The sequence below is a fragment of the Mirounga angustirostris genome, unplaced genomic scaffold (assembly GCF_029215605.1).
Source record: "Mirounga angustirostris isolate CCGP_5_RB_7025 unplaced genomic scaffold, mMirAng1.0.hap1 SCAF_3, whole genome shotgun sequence".
NCBI classification, from domain to species: domain Eukaryota; kingdom Metazoa; phylum Chordata; class Mammalia; order Carnivora; family Phocidae; genus Mirounga; species Mirounga angustirostris.
Window position 1 is genome coordinate 16,794,851 of NW_026991711.1, and position 25,217 is coordinate 16,820,067.

At 36.2% G+C, this 25,217-nt stretch overlaps 1 protein-coding gene across 2 annotated transcripts in view; it reads right to left on the minus strand.

The window, feature by feature from the left end:
* GPC6 (glypican 6) overlaps window positions 1–25,217 on the minus strand; it is a 1,081,278-nt gene that overhangs the window by 851,875 nt on the left and 204,186 nt on the right. The window contains exon 1 of one of the 2 annotated variants that reach the window (XM_054506389.2): window positions 23,217–23,236. The exons of the other annotated variant lie outside the window; for it this stretch is intronic. The gene's annotated coding sequence lies outside the window, so the exon portion shown is untranslated. Of the gene's footprint in view, window positions 1–23,216; window positions 23,237–25,217 lie in introns of those variants that run through there. 2 annotated transcript variants of the gene reach the window in all.

Below are 25,217 nucleotides of genomic sequence, written 5' to 3' on the forward strand. Positions count from 1 at the left end.
TAAGTATCAACCCTTCTACAAAGCTTTCCATTACTGCCTCTGCTCATCACCTCCAGGTGGGTCAAGGACCCAGGGCCCCTTCTTTGTGTTACTACAACAAGCTGTCCTTGTCTTTACCATGTTGCTTTTTATCCATCCCTTGCTAAACTCTAAGCCAATTTGTTTCTTATATATGTTTGTATGAATGTTTGTATGTACTTAAATACATAATTCTACCAGGGGCGCCTTGGTGGCTCAGTCATTGAGCATCTGCCTTCGGCTCATGTCATGATCCCAGGGTCCTGGGATTGAGCCCCGCATCGGGCTCCCTGCTCTGCGGGAAGACTGCTTCTCCCTCTCCCACTCCCCTTGCTTGTGTTCCCTCTCGCTGTGCCTCTCTCTGTCAAATAAATAAATAAAATCTTAAAAAAAATAATCATTCTACCAGTTCATTAGATCTTTAGCAGTAATGCATAGTGGATGTTAACTAAATACTGAAAAGTGTTTGAAAATCCTTAGTATTTCTGCCATAGTAATAGATCCACTAACATTAAAATTTTGAGGTACTATACTACTACAATTCATTACCATTTAATTTATACCTACATAATTACCATTTATACATACATTCTTTCAATTAAACAGACTGCAAGAGACTTAACAATATTTCAAGTTTGACATTGTTTTCTTTTTTTTAAAGATTTTTTATTTATTTATTTATTTGAGAGAGAGAGAATGAGAGAGAGCACATGAGAGGGGGGAGGGTCAGAGGGAGAAGCAGACTCCCCGCCGAGCAGGGAGCCCGATGCGGGACTTGATCCAGGGACTCCAGGATCATGACCTGAGCTGAAGGCAGTCGCCTAACCAACTGAGCCACCCAGGCGCCCTTGACATTGTTTTCAAAGGCAGAGATTCAAATATTACTTTGTAAATAAAATGTCAACTCCAAAAAGCATAACTAGTAATACAAAACCTGCAAAAAAGTAGAGAGAATGACTATGATAATATGCAATGAAAGAGCATAATCATGTTAACATAGGGAAACTTAAGGGGATATTATTCTAAGCAGGAATTTTTAATGAACCCCCGAAATGATCAGAGTATTACAATTAGAGGGAAAAGTCCTTCAGATTACACAACCTTCAGTCAATACCAGTAAGATACATTCCATAAGGTACAGAGACACATCAGCTTTACCTACAGTACCTGTTTGAAAACTATCCAACTATAGATCCTCAGAGAAATAAAATCAACTTCACTTCCTAAAGTAATAAACATGCCACACAGAACAATGAGTCCTGTTATTAAAGGGTGATGATGTCAAACCAACTAAGTGAGAGAATAACCAGCAAATATTGCTGAGGGAGACAGCAAAGAAAACAACAAACCCTAGGTATGCAAACAGAATTTTCTGAATTTTTTGCAAAATTTTTAACAAAAGTACATCTTTTCCCAGTATTGGGTTAAGACCACTCTGCTATAAAGAGTTTAATATCATAAGGCAGCCACCATTTAGAAACATTGTTTGTACCATAAGCTACATTCTTTTTTTTTTTTTTTAAGATTTTATTTATTTATTTGAGAGAGAATGAGATAGAGAGCATGAGAGGGGGGAGGGCCAGAGGGAGAAGCAGACTCCCTGCCGAGCAGGGAGCCCGATGCGGGACTCGATCCCGGGACTCCAGGATCATGACCTGAGCTGAAGGCAGTCGCTTAACCAACTGAGCCACCCAGGCGCCCCCATAAGCTACATTCTTAATGCCAAATAATTAATTACAAAATGAAAGTATATAAGACCAACCAATATTTAGGGGATCTTAGCAATTGCTGAATTATACTAAAAATATAAATGTTAGCAAATATGTTTGGGAATAGCAATACAACTTAAAGTATTATCATTGCAAATTAGAATTATTTGCAGTACTGATATAGGACCTGCACACAAATGGTAAGTTTATTATTATGAATCTTTTAAATGTTATTGGGTAGCTGGATGGATAGATGGATGGATACAAATTCTCAAATATGTGTCAAAACTAATTGGAAGATTTTAACTTCTATTCAATAACTTATAAAGTCTATCAAACCAGTTAATATTCTTTGACTCCAAAGCATCTCAGCTGCATTAATATTGAGCAATATGTTTCACAACAGTGATCACAGCAAATCCCTAAAAAAAGGACAGTGATTCCTTTAAAACAATATATTGATTTAATTGAGAATCTGAAGCTATTTGTCAAGTTTCTTATAAAAATAATAAAGCCCGTGAAAGGCAAAACTCCAGGATTTCTTCACAAGAAACAAAGCTGAATGAATGTCTCCAAGCCCCTGCTCAAATGAAAATGAAGATAATACATTAAATAAATATTTAATAAAGCAATTGCCAGTATTATCATACCCAAAATACCTCTGTTTATATATAATCAAAGTGTGGATAATCCCAGCTGTCCATCAGAATGAGTGGCTATCTGTTATGGATATTACTAAGCCAAGTCTTTGGGCCACTGGTCATATCTCTCTGGTCTCCTAAAGAAAACTTGCTACACTAACCCTTATATTTTAAAATGGAAGCAGAAATACAGACAGCAAAGTTAGTATGTTTTAAAAATGCATCTAATAGAGTGCATGGGTGGATGAGTTGGTTAAGCGTCTAACTCTTGATTCCAGCTCAGGTCCACGATCTCAGGGTTGTGGGATCGAGCCCTGGGCCCAGTGTGGAGCCTGTTTAAGAGTTTCTCTGATTCTCTCTCTCCCTCTGTCCCTCCCCACACCCCACTCTTTTCCCTCTCTTTCTCTCTCTAAAAAAGAAAAAATGCATCTAATGAAGATATCTGAACTAGAATTAGAAAGGCTTTGTATTTTAAGTTGGGCCAAATAAGGGGCACCTGGGTGGCTCAGTCCATTAAGCGTCTGCCTTCGATTCAGGTCATGATCCCAGGGTCCTGGGATCGAGCCCCGCATCGGGCTCCCTGCTCAGCGGGGAGCCTGCTCTTCCCCCTCCCACCTGCTCCTGCTCTCTTTCTCTCTCTCTCAAATAAGTAAATAAAATCTTAAAATAAATAAAATAAATAAATTGGGCCAAATAAGAATAAATAGTATTTGATTTTTACAAAGCTTTTGTAACACTGGTCATTTCATACATCTCAATTTGAGGTCTACAGTTTTCCTCTAACAAACATATTTTTGAGCTCCCTTAATAAAGCTGAAGTTCATTTGAGTATTTACATACTCTAAAAACTTCATGTCACCTGGTGTTTTTGTTTCTTCGTTATTCTGTGTGTGTGTGTGTGTGTGTGTGTTGATTCCTGAGCAAGTAATTTCTCAGCCATTAACTTAGGCTTATGAATCAGAAATACAGATATGGCTTTAAATTCAAATGTATTTCCTGAACATAGAGATCACTTTTTTTTTTTTGAAGATTTTATTTATTTATTTGAGAGAGAGAAACACAGCAAGAGAGGGAACACAAGCAGGGGGAGTGGGAGAAGGAGAAGCAGGCTTCCCGCAGAGCAGGAAGCCCGATGCGGGGCTCGATCCCAGGACCCTAGGATCATGACCTGAGCCGAAAGCAGACACTTAATGACTGAGCCACCCATGTGCCCCTAGAGATCACTTTTGATTTGATTTATATAAATTGCACTGTGTTATCTGCTAAGATTATCCACAAACAGATTTTCCAATTAATTGTAGTAAAATGTAGGAGAATACAACCAATTAGTTGACATCTCACCTTTGGTGAATTAATTTTTTAAATCACACTTTCAAAGGGCAATTAAGCAAGGAAAAGAAATAAAAGATATCTAGATTGGAAAGAAGAAATAAAGGTAATTCTACATGCTGATGTATGATCATGTATATAGAAAATCTTAATGTAGTTACTAAAAAAAAAACAGAACTCATAAATGAGTTCAAAAAGGTTACAGGACACAAAATAGACTTATAAAAAGCATTGTATTTCTCTGACTTATTTCATTAGCACAATAGCCTCAAGTTCCATCCATGTTGTGCTAAATGGCAGGTTTCCTTCTTTTTTATTGCTGAGTAGCATTTCATTGCATGCATACACACACACACACACACACACACACCTTCTTTAACCATTCACCAACCAATGGACAGGTAGGTTGTTTCCATACATTGGCTACTGTGACTAACACTGCAACGAACATAGGGTGCATATATCTTTTTGATTTAGTGTTTTTGTATTCTTCAGATAAATACTCAGAAGTGAAATAGCCAGATTGTTTGGTAGTTCTATATTTTATTTTCTGAGGAATCTCCATACTGTATGATTTCACTTATATGTGGAATCCATAAAGAAAAACAAAAGAACAGACAAAACCAAATTCACAGATATAGAGAACAGACTAGTGGTTATCATAAGGAAAGGAGGGTAGGGGAGGTAGGCAAAAATGGTGATAGGGGTCAACTGTATGGTGAGAGATGGTATTTAAACTTATTTTGGTGATCACTTTGTAGTGTACATAAAATCATTATGATGTTGTACACCTGAAGCTAATATATACCAACTTTACCTCAATAAAAAAAAGACAAAGAATGATAAAACAATACTAAAATGTTAAAATGACATAGGTTTTCCATAAATATCTCCTAACAATCTTCGAAGGCCACGTGAGGTTTATCTTTTCAAGTACATAGATAATGGTGAAGTTTTGGGGAGGGAAACCCCTTGTTTTGAAGTATTTGTTTCCATGGTGACATTAAAGTTAAAAAGAGTAATCAAAGGGCAATTCCTAGAGTTACAATGAAGATTTATTGGTTGACTTCTTCAAACTGCTGGAACTAGTCATATCAGGTGGGATCAAACACATGTGACTTGTCAAAATTAAGACAGGGCCAAACAGCAAGAAGACAGTGTTTCCCATTCTTGTCAGAATAAACTGACTTGGGCCCTGACAGTTGCCAAGAGAGGGTAACAGCAAACAAGATGAGCAGAAAGAAAGAAAAATAACCATTACATTTAAAGACCTAATGCTTCTCAAAAAAAAAAAAAAAAGCCCAGGCACAGAACAAGGAGCAGTTGCTTGACTTGTCTCAAAGAAAAGGCTAACATGAAATGCTTCAAAAAACATAAAGCTCCCAGGGCGCCTGGGTGGCTCAGTTGGTTAAGCAACTGCCTTCGGCTCAGGTCATGATCCTGGAGTCCCAGGATCGAGTCCCACATCGGGCTCCCTGCTCAGCGGGGAGTCTGCTTCTCCCTCTGACCCTCCTCCCTCTCATGCTCTCTCTATCTCATTCTCTCTCTCAAATAAATAAATAAAATCTTAAAAAAAAAAAAAAAACATAAAGCTCCCAGAACAGTGCTGCTCAACCACGAGATGAGGTCTTTGTGGTAAACACTTAAGACAACTTGTGACCAGTGTCTTGTGACGACACTAATTGTCCACGAAAGGTGACCTCAGCAAAGCAGCACAGTTAGTTCCAATCATGCAGGCTTGCAAGTATTAATGTGATGGAAGATGACAAAAGATACTCACATATCACAAAAGACCAAAAATGCTGAGGATCACTGCATAGCACACACTGAAAAGAGACACACTGCAGACTTATACTTCATAAGTGGAAATAACAAAACTCGAGCACATCTTAGATTTTCTATTCTTTTATAGCTTTTCTTATTTTAACAATGGGAAGCAGAGAAGATGGAGTGGCAGTAACATCTTTAAGAAATTAAATGTGGTTACCTTACAAATAAAATCTCTTATAATAATAAAAAAAGGGCACTTGTATTTCTCTATATACTAACACTGATGAACAATTTGAAAATGAAATTAAGACAATTCCATTTACAATAGCATCAAAAAGAATAAAATACTTAGGAATAAATGTAACAAAGGAAGAGTAAGATTTGTACACTGAAAACTACAAAACATCACTGAAAGACATTTTAAAAGATCTAAATAAATGGAAATATATTTCATATTCATGGATGACAGGACTTAATATTGTTAAGATGGCTATACTCCCTAAATCGATCTATAGTTTCACTGCAATACCTATCAAAATCCTAGCTGCCATTTTTTGCAGAAATTGACAAGCTGTTTCAAAAATTCATATGGAAAGGCACGGGAACCCAAACAGGCAAAATGATCTTGAGAAAGAAGAACAAAGTTGGAGGAGTCACATTTTCCAATTTCAAGTCTTGCTACAAAACTATAGTAATCAAGACAATGTGGTACTGACAAAAGGACAGTCAGAGAAAAATGGAATAGAATTGAGAATCCAGAAATAAATCCTTGCATTCATGGTCAATTGATTTTTTTGACAAGGGTGCCAAGGCCATTCAGTAGGGAAAAGATGGCCTTTTCAACAAATTGTGCTAGCACGTGTAGATATTCACATACAAAAGAATGATGCAGGACCCCTGCCTCACGCAGAACACAACCAGTGTCTCAAAGGTATAGCTACAGGAGTTAAGCCCTAAAAATAGGGGCTAAAACTATAAAATTCTTGAAAGAAAACTTAAGAGTAAATATTTACAATCTTAGATTAAGCAAGAGTTACTTAGATAGAACAGCAAAAGCACAAGTGATGACAGAAAAAAAAATAGATAATCAAAGACTTCATCAAAACTTAAAACTCTTGTGCATCAAGGAACACCATGCAGAAAGTAAAAACACAGCTCACAGAATGGTAGAAAATATTTGCAAACCATGTATCTGTTAAAGGGCTTGCATTCAAAATACATAAGGAATTCTTTTTTTTTAAAGATTTTTTTAAATTTATTTATTAGAGAGAGAGAGAGAGAGCGCAAGAGGAGGTAGGGTTAGAGGGAGAAGCAGACTCCCCGCCGAGCAGGGAGCCCGACGTGGGACTCGATCCCGGGACTCCGGGATCATGACCCGAGCCAAAGGCAGTCGCTTAACCAACTGAGCCACCCAGGCGCCCCATAAGGAATTCTTAGACCTCAAAAAAAGTTTTTAACATCACCTAATTAAAACATAGTCAATGGATTTGAACAGACATTTCTCCAGAAAAAATACGCCAATGGCCAAAAGGCACTTGAGAAGATGCTCAACATCATTAACCATGAGGGAAATGCAAATCAAAACCACAATTAGGTAGCACTTCATAACCATTAGGATGGCTATATTCAAAAGGAAAAATAGCAAGTGTTGTCAAAGATGTGGAAAATTAGAACTCTCACACATGACTGGCAGGTAATGTCAAGCCCCACAGTCTCTTTGGAAAAGTTTGGCAGCTTTTCTAATGGCTGAACATAGAGTTCCCATATGACCCAAGAATTTCACTCCTATATGTATGTTCACACAAAAACTTGTACACAAATGTTTACATCAGCATTATCCATAATAGGCAAAAAGTAGAAACAGGGCTCCTGTCTATCAACTGATAAAGGGATAAACTAATGGAGTGTCCGTACAATGGAATATTATTGAGCAATAAAAAGGAATGAAATTCAGATATGTGATACAGCATGGATGAACTTTGAACACATTACGCTAAGTGAAAGATACAGTGCATATATATGAAATGTCCAGAATAGAAAAACCCACAGAGACAGCAGATCCGTGGTTGCCAGGTATTGGGAAAGGGGAGCAAAAGGAATGACCGCTAATGGGTATGGGGTTTCTCTTGAGATGATGAAAATGTTCTATGAGGAGTTAGCAGTAATTAGTGGAAGACTTTGCAAATATGACAAAATCCACAGAACTGTATACTTTAAGATGGTTAACTTCATTGTGTGTGAATTATATCTTGATAAAGCTGTTATATATATTAAAAAAAACTCACATGCACTTGTCCCTATACCGGCCTTTTTTTTTTTTTTAGATTTATTTATTTGAGAGAGAAAGAGCACAAGTGGGAGGGGTAGAGGGAGAGGGAAAGAGAATCTCAAGCAGACTCCATGCTGAGCACGCAGCCCAATGAAAGGCTCAATCTCATGACCCTGAGATCAGGACCTCAGCCACCCAGATGCCCCTCTGTACACCTGCTTTTTAAACTCACCAGTATAATATAACTTGAGAGCAAAAGAAATAATGGCACTACAAAACCCAGTTTATCGTATCCAGCTCATATTTTAATAATTTCAGCCATCGAGAAAAGAAAATATAACCAAAATAAAAAGAATCATTACATTTAATTAAACACTTCAAAACTATACCCTTTAAAGAAGTATAGGTAAAGGAATCACCATGATGTCCTTCCATGCTGTACTGACAGTAAAATTAAGGAAACAAACTCCCTCTAAATCAATGTATATATGTTACAGTTTAAAATGTTAATTAGTTTTCATCTAGGCATTAATGTCCCTTGGAGACACAGTGAGCAAAGCCACAGGTGGGGATGAAAGCAACACTGCTTATCAGAAATGAGGAATAATGTCTATGTTGCCAAAGTAACGAAACTGTCTCATAAGAAATGTATGATTTGACATTCATTTATCAATATTTCTAAAATGCAACTCTTACCTTGCCTTTGTGTAAATTTCATTTCCTAGTAATGACTTCACAGATCCCCCCCTTCATATGCATGTCTCATTTATTTCTGTTTCCAGAATAAATTAAACCAGAGAAACTGGGCCTGGGCTGTCTCTCACTCTCCAAGGGAAATACATCATTGTTTTCATCCAGAACATCACATTATATGACAATTGCTCACTCAGTTTCCAGTTTTGCACCTGAACCCTCTCTTACAGTGTTCCCCAGATCACAGAGCTGTCGCTGGCAAAGGATCCCAGAGGTAAAATCTAGCTTAGAGCACAAAGTAGTGATCAATAAATATTTGTCAAGGTAAATCCTCTACCTTTTGGCACAACTTATCCCTCCCCCACTTCCCAGTGAAGCAATGGTTTAAACTCCAGGGACAGGAAAACTCACGGCCTTACGCGTTTCCGCATCCCACGACCAACCAGCAGCTCTAGCTGTTAGAATGAGAGTTTATCTAAGTCACAAAACACAAGGTCAATATACAAAAATAAACTGTATTTCTATATAATAGCAATGAATGATTAGAATACAAATTTATTTTTTAAAGTGTCATATATAATAGCACCAAAAAGCAAAAAAACAAAGAAATGAAATACTAAGATACAAATCTAACGAAATGTATGCTGAATACTACAAAATACTGATAAAATAAACCAAGAAAACTTAAAAAAATGGAGAGATATATCTGTTCATGGACTGGAAGAATCAGTACACTATTGTAATGAAATACCACATAATATTGTAATGTACAATATTGTCATTATATTGTGTGTGCATTATATGGCTAGTATGTTGTAATTTTATTATAATTACATAATACTGTAATGTTGTACAATATTGTATCACAGTTTTGGACAATGTTGTGAAGACTCAAAATTGATCTATAGATTCGTTACATTTTCAATTAAAATCCAAGTAAGCTGGGAAAAAAAAAAAAAAGAAAGTTCTCCCCATCTGGACTACTAACCTCCTGGATCTTACTTGTATCTTCTGTAGCCACATGCTATCCTGCTTTAATGCTTTCCCTGTAAATACTTGGTTATGTTTATCATGTCTGATTATTCACAGGTTTGTTTCTAAGCTCAGAACATCATACTTCTTCCTGCTATAACTGTCAGATTGAGCTCCCTATTCATTTTTGAGCAAAATTATTTTTTGGATTCCGGTTCTTGGATCCGTTTTTTGGAACTATGCATGGGCTACCAAACTCACAGTTTTTGAACTTATGATAGATTCTTGACATATAATACTATTTATTCCGGTCCTTTTCCAAGCAGGTGTGCTCCTTTTAAACAAAACGTAGCTTTATTCTGGTTACAAGATCTATCCTTCAAAGTCTAGATGTCATCTGGCTCAGCTGGCCTCCAGGCAAATAATTCTTTATGGTTCCTTCACTCCAATAACTTAAGCTCCAGTTCTGTAAGGAAAAATCTCCCTTTCTGATTTCCATCTATGTAGATAGCTATAGAACGTTTTTATATCCCACTCTCTCTTAAAGGGTCCAACACACCTAGGATTTAGTAGTCATTAGCGGTATTTCCAAGATTACTTCCAATGGTGTACATGTCCTTTAAAGTCACAGTATAACAGGTTGGGGTATATAGTCTTGACAAGTTTTGGAAAGTTTGCCTCCGTATTTCAGGCACACTTCTCAGATACATATCATGTTCTAACTGGCCATTTCATATAGATGCAATATGACTTCCCCATATTTTTCTAAAAACAGCTCCCTTACACATCTCTACCACAATGCCATACTAGGTGATCCCACTCTGAAATTCTCCTTAATGTCCTGTGGATCCCAAAGATCTAGATAAACACGCTGAGAGAGAAGGGTTGTTTTGAGTAACTGCACCTCATCTCCAAAATTTATTTATTCAGTCAAAATCCTTTTAGGGGCGCCTGGGTGGCTCAGTCGGTTAAGCGACTGCCTTCGGCTCAGGTCATGATCCTGGAGTCCCGGGATCGAGTCCCGCGTCGGGCTCCCTGCTCAGCGGGGAGTCTGCTTCTCCCTCTGACCCTCCTCCCTCTCGTGCTCTCTGTCTCTCATTCTCTCTCGCAAATAAATAAATAAAATCTTTAAAAAAAAAAAATCCTTTTAGGATTTGATCAGTCAAATATACGCATGTGGATGCAATCTTGACATAATGATCCATCCAACTGTCTCCAACTGATTTGTAAATGGGGATTTCAAGGATTTGTAAATGGCAATTTCATTCAACATGCCCTTCTTAAGCAAATTTTGCGTGTCAGTTTCTCTGTGGGACCTAGAGAAGACTAAGGAATAAATGTCTTCAGGACCTGAGTCATGTGGTATATTGACTTTTATCACTGGAGACCACAACAGTGCCACAAATCAAAAGATGAAAACACTGAGCCTATGGATCAAATATATTTAAAGTTTGGTTCTATGCTTGGTAGGCTAAAATTTTCTAAAAAGTAAAGTCATTTCTTGGCCAGGGTTAATCATTTCCAACAGCCATAATAAATGTCCCCATAATGTTAAATAAATGAGATCTGGCTATTCTCAACATGTCCATTTTGAAAGTTGTAATAAGAAAAAAAAGTGTAGATTCACAAATAGACCACCCAAGTACCATTAAATGTCTTATTATTAATAATTCTGAACAAGCTGCTCAGATACAGTAGCATGTTAAGATTAAAAGGCTTCCTACATTTTTTTCTTATATTAAAAAGAACACCTGCTGTAAGATTGTACTTATTCTGTACATAAGAAACAAATAGTTAAGGATGAAGTAATTAAAGGAACTCTCAAAATTTCAGCATCCTTGGAGAAAAAGAATTTTATGCAGAAAATAAGCAAGATTTTACTTGTATTTCTATTCCCAGCCCAGTTCATTAGAATTGTCCTTAAAAGGGTACTGATTCTCAGCCCTATAAATTATATGCACATTTCCAAATGTTCCCCTGATTATATCCTTTTAAAAAAAAATAAATAAACAATTTCCTTGTGCACTGTTTGCTTATGATAGTTGAGTTAACTGGGTTTTGGCGGTTCTCTAATATGCCTCAAGAACTTACTAACCCAGTCAGTCTCTTTAGTTTTCTTTGGAAGCATGAAAACTTACTTAAACATCATAAAAATATGTCATTATCAGCCAAAACCAGAGGGGGGTTGCAAAAAAAAAATTGCAGAGTAAAGGGCTCAAGCATTTGAATGCCATACTAAACACCCAGAGAGCCAACAGGGATCTTCATTTTTCCCATTCATAGAAAGAATGGCTAATATGCTTTAAGAATTAAGGTAACTAGAGTCCTTGAAATAACCAAAATTATCTTTAATTCTGTGAGTTTACAAGAACTTTTTTTTTCCTCAAGGAAAACTGAACTAATATTTTAAAATCTGGGATGCTCTAAAATATTGTTTGGTTTTTCATAAATAAGAAAAACTTTAATGTAAGTAATGTTAAATATGAAACCATTTGGCAACAGGTCACAATCCCACAACAACGTATATAGATAGTTGGAGAAAAAAACGTGATGTTATTCATCAAAACTTCCTCAGAATAACTAGATGTGGTTCTTATAGGTGCCACAGAATAACGAAGATTGATTTCAGTTCATTTAGAGGCCCAAGGAGATGGATATGTTAACATGAAAATCCTTATATTTTAAAATTTTCCTTACATTAATGGGATAGTCCTCAAGAAAATAATGTTTCATAATCATATATTCTTATTTTAATATGCTATATTTTTAATCTTCTATGTTTATATAACCCAATATTTTATTTATGCAGTGACCCAAACCAAAGATTTGTTATCTTTTTAAAATACTGTTTAATATTGGATAACTGGTTTTAAGGGCACAATATAATAAAGAAAAGGCACTCACTAACTTGCCTGGAAAAATTATTTGTTTTTCACATGCTATATAGCTATATAGTGATACAGGTACATAGAGTTTGGTAAAGCACTTACAGTAATCAACACTTGTGTATTAAAACTTTATCCACCATGATAACTCAGGCGTGATGTAGCTAAATCCTAGGAATGACTTTTGCATAAACTGTGTTTCTTTCTGAATGGATGCAGCACAGAACACTAAAGTGGGTAGTTACTTGAAAGAGCTTTGTCAACTGTCCATTGCTTTTTATTACCATAAAAAGCTACTAATATGCCAATGAATGAATGCATATGGGTTAAAAATCAAAGAGAGGAGCATTCTTTTTAAGACCAATGCCTACGTCTATATCGATGGGTTGCTTACAAAAAATTAAAAAAATTAAAGTATAAACAAGTCATATTTATTCCTCTTCCAGAAAATCATAGAGTAGAAATGTTCAGAGGGACATCCTTTCAATATTTATTTTCCTATCATCAATGGTTTAGAATGTATTGCTGAGTTATGATAATGTCCAAGGTGGCAAAATTCACATCAATATTCCTGTTTGGTTAGACTTTCCAATTAAACAGGAAGAAACCACATTAATATGACAAAATCTGCCAGGTGTCTATCCCACACAGTTTAACAATACTCATATATACTTAAGAAGACCTGAACAAGTGAATATTCTCTTGTAAAAAAAAAAATCTAGTCATTCTCAAAAGCATAACAAATAATTCTCCTAGACTATTTTATTAGCAACATCATGAATTATACAACAGAAATGCTTGTTCAAACTGTTTTTTTTTTCTGATAAGAAACACTGCATTTTAAAAAGCAACCTCTATTTTAATATTTAATACCTTAGCATATCTATATCTCCAAAAGTAGCGAGCTATTTAAGAAAGAAGTGCACTTCTTGTAATGTTAAAAGCATTTCTGGCATTTTATATTATCTACTTTTTAATGACTGTATTTTCCTAGCATTAAAAATGAATTAATCTCTTTCTTCCTAAGTACTCTGTTGAACATGGTGAAAAAAAAATAGTTCAACAGGTTAATTTCCCTTGTAAAAACCATAAAGATTGTTGCCTCTCTTTGCATATTTGATCTAAAAGCAAAACACCTGACTTTGCATCCAACTCAAAGCTCATCATTTTGTCTGGGGTTTCACAGACACAAGATTTACTTATTTCCCATTGAATTATATTGACTCTAGGGTAGAGTACTGAAAAGCAAAATGTAATTAAGGAACAATCTATACAGTTTCATTCATCAGAAAAGTTTGAGTTTTACTCTACAGTCTAAGAGTATTTTAAAGTAAATTAATATTAATAATTCGGAATATTCTACAACTGTCACATCAGTTTTCTAAAGATAGAGTTATTAGGTCAAGATCATACTTTTGCATTCTGACACGTTTCAATCATCAGAGTATTTCCTGTACATTAATTTAAATCACACCAACTGAACAATAGCATCTCGATGGAAGATTGTTTAAAAAATGGAGTACAAAGTTCCGGTTCTGTTAAAAAATAGAGCCCAAAGTTACCATCCGGTAAGATGGTAGCCAACAGCTACCGCCATGACTCTCACTGAATGCAATAGCACAGAATGCAGGAAGATGCTCTCTGAGGGCTCTAGAAAATAAATAGTATCGGGCAGAATGAAGGAGAAGACCAGGAATGGAAACACCACCAATCCAGTAGTAAGTTGACCATGTTTTCCCTCTGGTATAACCCTGGCCTGAACTCAACACACTGGCAGTGGGCAGTGGGTAGTGGCACAGTGGGGGGAGAACTCCAGGAGGAGGCCTCAAGTGCTGGCTCACAGATCTGGAAAGGATACTCTGAAGGGGCCGAGAGGGCAGAGATACCCCATTTTCCCTCTATTCTCCACTGTCCTGCACCTCAGCCCACAGCAATCTGTCATGACAGACACAGCCTGCAGCAATGGGACCTTGCAAGAGCCAAATCTGAGGGAGAGGAAGTGCCCTCTTCATTTGATGGAACTGGGGTTACAAGAGGGTGGGGCCAACCTCTGCTTGTTTGTTTCTATCTGCCCTCCCACAGCCCAGCCCTGGATGCTGACCCAGGGAGTGCATGGCAGGGAGAGGTAACTAAGCCTCAGTACTCTGGATGGAGAAAAGAGAAGCATCAACTCACAGGAAACTTCTGGGGAAATAATAGAGAGAGAGGAGCTTGAAAAGTGACCTCATAAAGTTTTTGAACACCTGGGCTCACCTTCAGCTGCACGTGTACGGACTGGATCCTATTGAGCATGCCAAATCTCTGAGAACTGAATTAGCAGATGAGCCACCACACAAGTCTCAAGCTGGCTGTTAGGTTATGCACACACATGATACATGCAAACAACACTGAAGAGATTTTAAAACTTAACTGACATTGGAACTTTGCTCCACAGACGGTGGGTTCAAAATCATACCCTAAACCTAACCAGCTTAAGCTGATTATGAAAAATGGAAATATCAACAATTTCTACAAAATTTAAACAAGAGCTAGAGCCTCATGTAATATTCAAAATACCCAGAAAATCCAAAATTACTCAGCACATGAAGAATAACAAAAACCTCAATTGCACAGGAAAAGATATTAAAGAGACACCATTCCATGACAATAAAGAGTCAAGTCACCAAAAAGACAATAACCATCCTAATTGCATATGTACCAGAAATAGAGCTATACTATGATCCTATAACCAAAAATAGAGCTACATAGAGCCAAAACCAACAATACAGAAAAGAGAAATAGACAAATCTACAAATATAGTTGAAGATTTCAACACTTCTCCCTCAGCACTAGCTACAACCTGTAGGAGGTAAATCAGCCAGGATTGAGAAGAACTGAAAATTACCATCACTCAACTGAATGTAACTGACATGTACAGGTTACTCAACCCAGCAACAGCAGAATATACATTCTATCCAAATGCACCTAGATCATTGCCCAAGATAGACCATATCCTGGTTCATAAAACAAATAATAACAAACTGGAAATAATTAAAATCATATGCAGTATGTTTTTAGACCATAATTGTTTTAAACTAGAAATCATTAACAGAAAACCAAGAGAAAATTTCCCTCAAACACCTGGAAGTTATTAACACTTCTAAATAATCCATGAATCAACAAGCAAATCTCAAGGACTATGAGACAATACTTTAAACTGAATGAAAATGAGAATACAATATGTTAAAATTGTGACATGTATCTCGAGTACAGACAAAAATGTATAACATTAAATGTTTCTATTAGAAAGAAGAAATGTCTCAAAATTTTTGCCTTAACTAGAAAAAAAAGCCAAGTAAATACAAAGCAAGTAGAGGGAAGAAAATAAGAAATATAAAAGCAGAAATCAATAGACTTGAATAAAGAAAAACATTGGAGGTCAGTAAATCCAAAAACTGATTTATAAAAGGTCAATAAAATTGATAAACCTTTGGAAAAACAGAACAGAGAAGACACAGATTATTATTTTATTAAGAATAAAATTATTTTATTCTACTCTATTTATAATAAAATAATTAAGAATAAAATAATTTATTAAAAATAATTTATTATTACTTTATTAAGAATAAAAAAGGAAATATCACTACAAATCCTACAGGCATTGAAAGGATAATGAGGCAATATATAAACAATTTTGTGCACATAATTCCAACAATTTCGATGAAATGAACCAATTCCTTAAAATCTACAAACTGCAAAAACTGAAAATTAAATAGATAACATTTATGATCCTATAACTATTAAAGAAATTGCCATTGGGGAAAAAATATTGTTTGAAAAGAAATCTCCAAGTCCAGATAGTTTCACTAGAAATTTCTACAAAACCTTAAAGAAGAAATGATACCAATTTTATACAAAATTTGTACAAAAATTCTCTTGGCAAACAAAAAGTAGAAAAGAACTTTCTTAACCTAATATACAGCATTCACAAAAATCCTACATCTATCATCTTCCTGAACACCATCCCTGAGTAATCCTGGCCAGGGCCGTAAGTCAAGAACAGAAATAAAAGTTATACTGATGGAAAAAGAAAAAATAAATCTGTCCCTACTTGCTGATGTCTACATAGTAAACCACACTAGATGCACATACACACAAAAATTTCCTTACAACTAACAAGCATGTTGAGCAAGGCCACAGGGTACAAGATCAACACTAAGTTAACCGTATTTTTATATCCTGGAAATGTACAATTCAAAATCTAAATTTTTTCCCAAAGTACAATTTACAATAGCTCCAAAAAATGAAATACTTAGGTATAAATATGAGAAAATGGATACAGAATCTATTGCAGAGAACAGTAAAGGACGAATTAAAGAAGTCAAAGAAGACCTAATAAATGGAGAGAGATACCATGTGCACCAATTAGAAGACTTACATAATAAAGATGTTGGCGGGGGCCTGGATGGCTCGGTCTGTTACGTGTCCAACTCTCGGTTTTGGCTCAGATCATGATCTCCAGATCCTGGGATCGAGCCCCTGCGTGGGGCTCGCGTGGGGCTTTATGCTCAACAGGGAGTCTGCTTGAAGATTCTCCCCCTCTGCCCCTCCCCCCACTTGCAGTCTCCATCTCTCTCTCTCTCTCAAATAAACAAATCTTTAAAAAAATAAAAATAAAAATAGAAGATGTTGATTCTCCCTGAATCACCTCTAGATTTAATACAATTGCAATAAAAATTCTCCAAGATTTTTTTTTTTTGGTAGATATGGACAAGTTGATTCTAAAATTTATATGGAAAAGCAAAGGGTCTAGAATTACTAAAACATTCCAGAACAAAGACCACCACAGGACTTACATTATCCAACCTTAAGACTTACTATAAAACTACAGTACCCCAAACTGCATGGAATTGGTGAATACATACCAACCAACAGAACATAATGGTGAACCCAGAAATAAACTCACCCCAAAATGGCCATTAGATTTTTGACATAAGATGCAAAAGTAATGAAAAGGATACGAAGGTCGCCTTTTCAGGGAAGGGTGTTAGAACAGCTGAGCATCCCCATGTCAAATATAAAGAAATCAATAAACCTAGATGTAAACCTCACTTCTTATGAAAAGTTAACACGAAACATAAAGCTAAACATAAGATGCAAAACTATAAAACTTTTAGAAGAACATAAAGAAAATCTTTGTGCCTTGGGGTTAAGCAAAGATACAGCAAGAAAAGCATGACCTATAAAAGAGTAACATTGATAAATTGGGCTTCATAAAAACTGAACACCTTTTGTTCTGTGAAAGACACTAGAGAATCAAAGGACAAGTTACAAACTGGGAAAAAAATTCTATAATCACATGGCTGACAAAGAGCTTTTATCTAATTCCATATCCTCAGTGTAACAAGTGATTATCCAAATCAAGACATGTCTTAAAATTCATAGACACACATGCCAAAAAATAAATAAATCTCTTTAACACAATAATTTTAAAAATAAAACAAAATAAGGAAAACTAGAATAAAGTGAGTAAAAACTTCCAGTTATAGTATTATTTTTTTTAGTAAGATCTGAGGCAATGCTACACAGCGCAAAATCTAGCCATCTTTATATTTTTTCAGATAGCCTTCAAAATGATCTTAATTACCCCAGAGATTAGTCACAGAAAGTAACCAGGTTGAAGTAGAGAAATAAGCCTAAAACCTCTGCCCTGAGGAAGCAAGAACCTAAAAAGAAAAGGTCTAATTAGTGTCATTTGCAATGAAATATTGAGGTAGTTAAGTGTTAACAATGGTTTTCTTTGACAATTTACAACAACCAAGCCAAACTTTTATTTTCATTTAATCTAATCAAACTGCCCTATCCTTGCATAGTGCAACTGCATTAATTAGAAATCATCCCAGTTAGTTTACTTTGGATATTAATACTTCTGTTAACTTAAAGTCATTTTTTTAGTTGACCTGTGTACTATGCATGCGCTTCTCTTACACTGTATACATTGGTGAACACCATGCTCACAACCGTTTTCTTCGGACTCCTGTGAATGGGAACAACACTTCATATTTTTAAAAAATACAACAGTATTACGGGAAGCTAATTAACACTTAAAAATAAAAAAAAATAAAAATATGTTTCATGTTCATTTCAAAATCCAATCCCCGACCCAGAACACCACTTTGTTTCTTTATTACAATAAGATATATAAGCAAATTAAATCTTTAGGCTCTATGGGGATGTTTCATCTCAGTGAATTTGTAACTATTTTCACAAAAGAAATAACATTCGACAGTCTCATTTGGAGCATAGGGATAAGTGGATACAATTTCTCATTTTGAGGCATCAATTTAATTAAAGAGGTGAGCTAGTCCAAACAATATCTTAAAATTCAATAGCCCAAATTCATTCATTACAGGCCAATGACCATTAAATGACAAAGGTAATTATTGAGGATATTTGTCATGGATATGGAAATACACTTAACAGTTTTACTTGTTACAACCCTCTTTAATGGTTTGGGAGCTCAATTAAACATTCCAGCTAAGATTACCATGCGGCACACCTGACATGTCACTTAGAATGCTACAAAACCTGAATCACAGCTTGCCAGGGCAGCATTAGACATTCTCCAAGATTCTCCGCAGCAATATGCACACAGTTGCTCAGGTGCAGGGAGACAAGATACACAGGAGTGGAAACGAGAGTTACCCTGGTTAAAAGTCTGATGCCCAATGGAATCTGCGCTATCAACCCCATAAGCATAGCTTCCAGGGTACCCCTCACGGCACATAACATTGATAAGTCACCATCCTCAGGGGAAACCCAACGTTATGGCAACTCTACTGGGTATTTATTATTAATTTATAATTCTTCCCAGTACATAGGCGATTGGAGGTCATGGCAGAAGCAATACTGTTGAGTAACTGAGTTGGTGTACCATGCTTAACAGGTTATCAGGTGATCAAAAGGACAGAATTAACCAAAGGTCAAATTCTCATGCAAAAGAGGGTTTGCTGACATGTTGCTCAAGAGTAAATGCAAGAAAGGCAACTTGGTATAGAGAAAACAATTCTAAACTTGGAGTGAGAATACATGGATCTGAACCCTTATGCTGCACCTTGCCAGGTGGGTAAGACCCGGAAACTTACTTTACCTCTTTGACTTCACTTTTTTTATCAGTAAAATGCAGATGATACTTGCTCTCAAACATTTATTTTGAGGATGATATCATAGGGCAGATTTGGATTTACTTAGAGGGTGGCCCAGAATTAGAGCTCAATTAATGTCAAAAAACAAAACTGGTAAACAGACAGCAAACTTATTGTTGGCAAATCTATAGAACTGCTTTACCAGCACATGAGAGTTAAAGCCTACAGTTTGACTCTACAATCAACCACTGGTTAACTATGCCCTCGTATTCATCCATTCACTCTTCTATATGCATTGCCAGTTCTCCACTAGATTAAGTACTCTTTGAGAAACAAGGACCATATCAATTCTAAACATCCCCCTTAGAACTCAGCCAGGTGCTCAATACATTCTTGGTGAACAATCACACTCATCAAACAGAACTAATAGAAAACCAAACTGTACCATCTTGTTTTGAAAATTAACTCTTTTATAACATAAGTAATACAGATGACCCCAGTTTTTAGACTCATTCACTGAAATTCATTCAATACATATTGGCTGAGTCTTTATTAAGTGTTAGAAATGATGTTAGGTTCTAGAAATACAACTCCTAACGGGCTAAACAATCTTTGCCCTGGCACATAGCTTACCCATCAGCTAGGAAAGCTGTGGAAAAGTGAGTGAACACTCAAAAAATAATTATATACTGCATTATCTTTGGGATGGACACAAAAGGCTGAGGCAGAGAATATCTAGGTAAACCATTTTATATAAGGTGGTCAGGAATGGTCATTCTTAAGCAGAAATTTGACGATTTATCCAGGCAAAGATGAGGGGGGAAAAAAGGAGGTTAAGGTAGGGGTCCTAACCCAGAAAATAAGACAAACAAACAAAAAACTAAGATGCTTGAGGACTGATAGAAGACCATCTTTGGATGACAGCCTCTCAGTTTATTAGAGAAAAAGAAAAAAAAGGTATAGCAGTTTACTTATAAGGCAACATTATTTCAAAAGGTGTTCCAGAGTGTGGTTCAGGTTAATTAGAGTTGTTGTCATTCGGGTCCTAACATGGTCTCTATTTCAATCAACAAAGCTCAACATGGGTACAGTGGCATGTCAAAAATTACTAATGAGATGTCAATAATAAATGATGATAAAGGTCTACTGTCAAAAAACAAATCACAACTCCCAACACATGGCAGTGGCCTGAGCTGCATAAGATCGCATTTAACTCTAGGCAGATCTGGTACTTGGATCACACTAGGAACAAACAGTACTTTACACCCAAACTGAATGAATCTAGAACAAATGCCCGGCTCCTACAAGATTTAATATAATCTATGTCCATCTGGTCTTCTGGTCTACTAGATGAATTGTGGTAGCCATTTTGGCAAGCTTCCATTAAACACAGATCTTTAGACATTATTTCCTTCTCTTCTCCAAATAAGCACCAATGCAGGGGTCTGAAGCTGTGGATACACAATAAAACATTCCAAGTAGGAGATAATCAGGGATTTGCCTAAAATAATAATAGATTATACAGCACGTAATTCAATTTCTAATCTGAAATTTGCCCCAGAATGTGAGGGCCAGAGTGATTTATGCCTCATCATATTTGGGTTGAAGCACAATGTAGTTTTCATAAGCACCCGAAACTGGAGCACAATTTACTCCACTTCAAACAAAAGAGATTGTCCTAATTCTTAAATAAAATGATTCATACACAAACTGTCGTATGTCAGGAAGGCTTTAGAAATGCGTTGAGCAGTACTTTGGAACCTTAGGAGGCAAATAGCAGGGAAGTAGAGCAGAAGCGGGGCAGAGGGCAGGGAAGGAGGAAGGGAAAGCACAGGTGAAGTCCAGACACTGCCAAGAACAGCCGAGTTTGCTTTGTAGTGTTTTATTCTTTGATTCTTTTCTTCTTACATACACAGTAGGCTCGAAGATTTTCTGCTTGCACCCGGGAGAGTTGATTACGTTAGGCAACCTCTTTACTGTAATGTTTTATACAAGTTGTTCTTGTGCTCTTTCATTTGTATGTACTCAGCATTTCCTTTCTCTTCCTCAGTTCTTTTCAATTTTTATAAAATGTAAGTGGAGAGAGATTTTTTTCCCTTACAATCTTTATAGAAGCTAGAATCCATTGACAAACTTGAGCTTCTTAGCTTTTTCATCTTTAAGGCTAAATTCTCAAAATTGAAAAGAATGACCACTTCTTAAAAATATAACTGCAAAAACTGCCTTCCCAGCCTACTGTAATACTGGAGAAGAGTAATTCACAAGTCTTATCTATACCGGTGATTTCTTCAGGTCAATGGGATGTCAGTGTTTAAAAGTGTAGTGTCAGTAGAAAATTTGCATTTTTTTCCCAGTAATTTTTTGTGATAGGTTGGCAATCCTGATTAGAGTCTGTCATTTTTAGGCATCTGAACTTCATCATTCTCAGTCTGCTTTCTATATGCTCTATGAGTTCTGAAGGATCTTTTCAAGGATGATGAGGGATGGAATCTTTCTTAAAGTGTATTTTGAATCTCATCCAACAGAGATGACACAATAAATCTTCAAACTATTTTTGACCATATGTCACAACTCTTGAAGGCAAATAAAGGCTCTCACAGCTTTAAGGGATTACTTAACATTGACAGCTGTTGAGGCATTTATCCTGAAGTTTCTTCTCTCTTTCCATCAAGAGTATCTACATAAGATGCTATGGCTTGTGGCTTGGATAAGATGTAACATGCTTGATGTATTATGTGCAATCACATACATTTCCTATATTCCTTCATGTTTCTCCATTTCAGTTCATCCACAAATGTCTATACCAACTGTGGGCCCAGGCCTTGGGAATGTAAAAATGGAATAATGTAAAGTCGGGAGTGTAAAAAAAGAGATAAAGCAGGCCATCGATGGTATGATGTAAGATTACTTTGTAAAAAATCATTATTGCATCAGAGCTGAGAAAGTTGACTTGGAAACATAAGGGTGGGAATGAAGATCTCTAGATTTTAACAAGTGTGACTTAGAGCAGATCTCCAAACCCTCTGGGCCTCAGTGCCTTCAGTTATGAAAGGTATGGCTTGAAATAGTTGGTCTTTGAGACTCCCTATAGATTTCAAATCTCCCTCCACAATTTTAAATGTTAGAGTGGATCTATTCCATGCCATAGTTGTAACTCTAAACAGTATGCATATACCCTTTTGGAAATCAGTGAATGGTAAAGTTATTATAAAAGGATTAAATACCTTAACAAGATTGATAAATGCATTTGTAATTAAAGAGTACTTTTTTATATCTAAAAATTTCAGAAAGAAAAACTTGATTTCTGAATCAAATCTCTAGGGACTATAAGATTTAAAAAAAAATTTAAACCTTTTTTCTGACTAAAAATGCAGAGAAAGATCAATGGAAAATTTTGCACTGATAGGAGGAAATAGGAATAATTCTTGAAGATGCTAACACAGTCATTCTGTCACTGAATATAGTCTAAGTGTAGCTCTTTCCTTAGTAAGCAAAGCTTTAAAAAAGATATCAGAAATGTATTGTATGAGTCAACACACAGAGCAAAGCAGGCTTGCAATGAGCTTCCCAGAGAATATGCACATGTCTCAGAGTTCAGACGCCTGCTGCTGAGGCTAGGTCACTTGTATTATTTCTTCAGACATAAACTGCATCAGCTCCTAATATTTCCAAAGTTCTACCATGGAGCAAGGGCAGACATAAATAAAGGAGAAGGAGAAAGAAGAGAGGAGGAGGAGGAGAAGGAGGAGGAGGAAAAGGTTTGAATTTTGCAAAACTTAAGAAAGAAATAGCCTTTGCCAGGGCACCTGGGTGGCGCAGTCAGTTAAGCATCTGCCTTTGGCTCAGGTCATGATCTCAGGGTCCTGGGATCGAGCCCCCCATCGGGCTCTCTGCTCAGTGATGAGTCTGGTTCTGCTTCTCCCTCTTCCTCTCCATCTGTGATCTCTCTCACATAAATAAATAAAATCTTAAAAAAAAAAAAAAGGAGGGGAGGAGTCTTTGCCTAATAAACAAACTTCACTCAATCTGCTTGGCTCCAAGCCAAATACTGGTTAATAGACATTAGACTTTCACTTGCCTGCATAGGAGTTACTCACAGAGTTTAAGGAATTACCCGCTCTCTGGCTCAACTCTGAAGATTCCAGTTCAGTATGCCAAGGGTGAGACCTAGCAATCTGTATTCTGAAACATGCCCTCCCCCCCCAACCCCCCCCTTGGGATGATGCTAGCACACGGTCAGGCTTGGGAAATGGAGACCCAGTGCTGGTTGCATAAACATCCTACTTGCAACTCTTCAGTGGCAGAACCAAGGCTAGAACTTAGTTCCTCCCAGTTATGAGGCTGTAGACTACTGTGGGTTTTGATAAAAATAAAAGTTGTAGCACTAGTATACATTTTTCAGATAAGAGCTACTTGAGGACAAAACAACAACAGTAACCTAAACTTCTAATCAGTCACTGTCAGATTCATTTGGCAAGTGCTGACTAAGGATTTGTTTCTAATTGGTGCTAGACTAAGTTTTAGGGATATTGAAGAATAAAAAAGTGAAGAACTAATGGAGCTCTCATTTTATATGATGTTCTATAAAACCAATTTCTAATCATAAACTCATATGCACATTTTAATATCAAAACCAGCAATAAATGAGTTGATGTGCAAAATATACATAAATATTTTAAACGTCATGGTACTCAATACTCAGTCTACATAAAAATATAACACTTTTGGTAAATAGTAGAAAAGAGAAACATATTACAAGAGGGATAATATTAACTTTTTGGTTTATCTGATTAATATAAAAAACAATTGATATAATTTGGGTCCAAATTTTGTTTTTTTGGCTCTAATCTTCCAAAGGAACATTGACTCTGATTACTTCTACTTCTAGGTAATTACTAAGATCTTCTTTTTTTTTTTTTTTTTTTTGGTACACATAGAGCTCTTCTTTTCATTGAAAAAAATCAAAATACTATTAATATTTATGTATACCAGTGTCACACTATGGCACTCCATCATAGGTAAGTTAGTGACTTTTAAAAAATCATCATCATCATTAAACATAATAATAAATGCAGTGACCTCTATTGAGTAAACTTAATGTTTGTGTAATGTTAACCTAACGTTATTGTATAAAATTAACTAAAAAAACATATGGACTTAAAGCTTTAACTTACGGCCAAAGCCTCTCTATTTCCAAACCATCAAGTATAAAAACTGGTTATACTGCCACAGTTTTCCCCAAGGTTGAAGAACCATCAGTAATTAAAGAACATTTTTCCAGTAGAAAAACACAGACACAAAATACAGTATGACATCAGCTTGGCTGCCATAGCCTCTCAAGGTCAGGAAATCCATCACGGTGACAACAGTTCATAGCTAGAAACCGGGCAGAGTGACTTTAATGAGTAAAAAGCAAAGAGAATATTCTGTAAAGAAGCCAAGTATACACTGTACTGTAGAAGCAAAGGTGCCGCCAGAGACTCCCTGAAGTTATTTCAACCCCACCATGGAGACAGACGCCAATAAAGCAGATAACCAGGAACATACATCAGAAGCCAAGGGGACGGCGTCAGTCTCAAGGACCACTTGAATCATGAACAAACGTCATTGATTTAGAAGAGTCTATGTGGTTTACTCCCCACTCTCTTGATCACTCAAATATAAATGTAGATATCACTTTGTACAACTTCAGGACATGCCATTTACCTAGAATGCAGTGTGATTACAGTCCGTTAAGCTGACAAAACCAGCAGCACTAATGCTAAATTTACAAAGATGGAGACTTAACTGTGTCAGAATATCATAAG